General features: G+C 46.4%; 1 pseudogene; it reads right to left on the bottom strand.

Moving 5' to 3' along the window:
* Positions 1 to 2224: 2224 nt before the first annotated feature.
* Positions 2225 to 2770, bottom strand: LOC138827145 (ER membrane protein complex subunit 4 pseudogene; annotated as a pseudogene).
* Between the last annotated feature and the right edge of the window lie 498 nt (positions 2771 to 3268).

Raw genomic sequence — 3268 nt, 5'->3', positions numbered from 1 at the left:
TCTTCCATTGTTCCATTCATTATTCCATGGTTCTCCCAAGTTCTTCCTATCTTCCCATCTCTACTCTCAAGTTGCATAGTTCAATGTTAGTTTTTGTCTTTTTTTAAATTGTGCCAGTCCTGGAGCTTGAACTCAGAGCCTGGATGTTTTCCCTGAGCTGCTTTTGCTCAAGGCTTGGGCTCTACCACTTGAACCACAGCTCCACTTCTGTCTTTTGGTAGTTAATTGGAGATATGAGTCTCACAGATTTTTTTATCTGCTCGGGCTAGGCTTCAAACATCAATTCTCATATCTCAGTCTTCTTAGTGGACAGGAAAGTTTGTTAGACATTTATCTTCCAATGAGCCACCCAAAAGCCAGAAGTGGAGCTGGGGCTCACGTAGCAGAATGCCAGCCTCGAACACAAAAGCTCAGGAACAGCACCCAGGCCCTAAATCCAGGCCCTAAGTTCAAGTCCTAGGACTGACACCCTCCCCACCTCCATACAAACCCAACTTTGTGACTACCTGAGAGGAAATGAAGTGTGTGGTGTTTGCTGAGTTATTTGAAGCAGTCTTTCATTCACCAAAGCACATCACTGGCTCTGAACTTCCTGGAGTCTGGGTCTTCAGCTGCCTGTCCACGGTGCGTCCTGAAAGATGGACAATCACTAATTCTAGTCCTGATTCCTTTCTGTGCTTTCAGACCAAAGCTTTTATCTTCGGGGGGGGGGGAAGGAAGAGAGGGAGAGGGAAGGAGATGGAGAGAGCACCGACATTGCTTAGATGTTCAGCATCAGCACACACCCAGGACCAACCACTAAAGGCTCATGATTTGTGTAGGATGTGTGGAGCAGTTGAGCATCTCCAGAAGGTCTGAGTTTCTCAGTCTTGTGGGATTTGATCTTCTATTCAGCTGTCCTTAAACCGGTTTTTTAAATTGTTATTATAAAGATTATCGTGGGAAAGTGGCTGGGAAAGTGGCTGGGAAAGTGGCTCAGGGGTAGAGTGCTTGCCTCGCGTGCATGAAGCCCTGGGTTGGATTTCTCAGCAACCCATAAGGAGAAAAATCCAGAAGTGGTGCTGTGGCTCAAGTGGTAGGGTGCTAGCTTTGAGCTCGATAGCTGAAGGACAGAGGTCAGGCCCAGAATTCAGGCCCCATGACTGACGAGAAAAACCCCCAAACCAAAAAACAAACAAAGATGATTGTACCGAAGTGTTCCAGTTATATAACACAGGGAAAGAGTACACTTCTTTTAGGACATTGTCACCTCTACCCTTACTCTCTCCCAGGTTTTCCCTTCCTTCCCCCCCACGTTACAGAGTTCATTTTCAACCTAGTTTCTAGTAGTTCCACTGCTTATGTTGTTGTTTTTTTTTTTTTTTTTTTTTAATTGTTGTTGTTGTTGCTTCCTGGGTCAGTTGGGCTTGGACTCAGGGCCTGGGCACTGTTCCTGAGCTCTTTTTCCTCAAGTCATATGCTCTACCACTTTGAGCCACAGTGCCACTTCCTGTTTTCTGGTGGTTTGTTGGAGATAAGAGTCTCATGGCCAGGCTGGCTTTGAACTGCGATCCTCAGATCTCAGCCTTCTGAGTAGTTAGAATTACAGGCATAAACCGTCAGCACCCAGCTATTTGTTGTTTTCTGAGACAGGGTCTTCCCTGTGTGGTCCAGGCTGGTCTCAAACTCTCCATCCACTTACCTCAGCCGCTGTAAACCGTTTGGACCTCACCTTTATAATAACAATAACCTTTTTTAAAAAATCTGGCTAAGAAGAGTCTAGATGAGAAAGACATAACTTGGAATGTCCCCCCAGCATACAAGAGAGAATATAAACATTATATTACTGAGGCTCTTTGCTTCAGGCCTCTCCACCTTAGAAAACTGGTATGAAACTCAAAGTGATCCACTTTGCCTTGGATTGCTTATTGAGCTGGAGGTCTTTTTTTTTTTTTTTTTAACTTTTTAAAAGCATTTAATTTATGGAAACACTTCTGTTTACATAGTTCTGCTTGTATTGCTCTGTACTGACACATACATAAAGTTTTCTACATTATTTTCAGGCAGGGGTTGTGGTAAGATTTTCTTTCTTATCATTTAGAATTTGTCTCCTCACTATGGAAAAGAGATTTATGGTATTGTCAGTGGTTATTTTAAGAGGGACCACATTTAGGAGCTACTAGGCCTAGAGCAGGGTATAAATAAGGCCCATTTACTTTAGATTCAAGGAGCTTGTTTCTCAGGTTCACAAAACGAGTCCTCCACCACTGGACTCCATGCTCTCCAGAGGTTTGATGAAGGCTAACCAATCTGATGCATGCATAGGTAACAGACCCATGGACTTATAAACAGCCAGTGCCAAGCCCATGAGGTTCCCAATGAGATAAACCAGACCCTGAAGAAACTTCTGGCTTGAACGCTCTAACATCTTGAAAGTGGCTGAAATGGCCATGAGGGCCTGGACAGGCTGCTAGGCCATCATGCACACCATCATGGTAGGGAAGATGGAGATGGTGTTGCTGGCTATGTACATGATGAAGAGGTTCATGGGGATCTCTTTGTGGGGGCCCAGGGCGATGTCCCAGGAGCGCTTCTCCACCAGGATCCGGTCTGTCTCCTGCACGCTGATGTCTGGCACCTGCTTGTCCAAGTACCCGACGGGGTACAGTGAGTCTCCCTGGCCACTGCCCCGGTTGCTTCAGCCCCTGCTGACTCTGCTGGGCCTGCTCAACTCAATGGCTCACTTGAATCACCAGCCTTGGCTGGCGACCAGGCCACCCGGAGCCATCATCATGGGCTGCTGAGCTGGAGGTCTTGATACATCTTTTTTGTTGTTGTTCACACTGGCCTTTGAATCATGATCCTCTCATTTCTGCCTCCTGAGGAGCTGGGGTTATAGAAGTGAGCCACCAGACTTTTAAAATACGGTTGGAGTTTAGCATGTGGCTGAGGTGCTTTTCTCGTTCTCCAGAGAGATGCACAGAGAGATGCATGCGATGTATCTTTCTTCTCTCCCAACTTCTTTTCGTCTTCTCCTAGCCACCTTTCCTTCCCAAATCTGTCTCTTCCAACCCTCTTAAGCGCCCAGCGACCATCTCTGTCTGATGGCTGTTTGTTCCTCTACCATTCCTCTTCACTTTCTTGTTGACAAAGTGCACACACTGATCACTCAGAGATTTCCCATGCTTTTCCCACCCCCCGTGGCCAGCAGTGGGCTTCCCGACCAGACAGAAAGGATTCAAGTCTCCAAGCACACATTTGCATGACACCGGCTTCTGTTTGGTTCCGG

The sequence above is a fragment of the Dipodomys merriami genome, unplaced genomic scaffold (genome assembly GCF_024711535.1).
Source record: "Dipodomys merriami isolate MVZ:Mamm:240054 unplaced genomic scaffold, mDipMer1.0.p SCAF_151, whole genome shotgun sequence".
Lineage (NCBI taxonomy): Eukaryota > Metazoa > Chordata > Mammalia > Rodentia > Heteromyidae > Dipodomys > Dipodomys merriami.
This window is presented reverse-complemented; position numbering and strand designations above follow the sequence as displayed.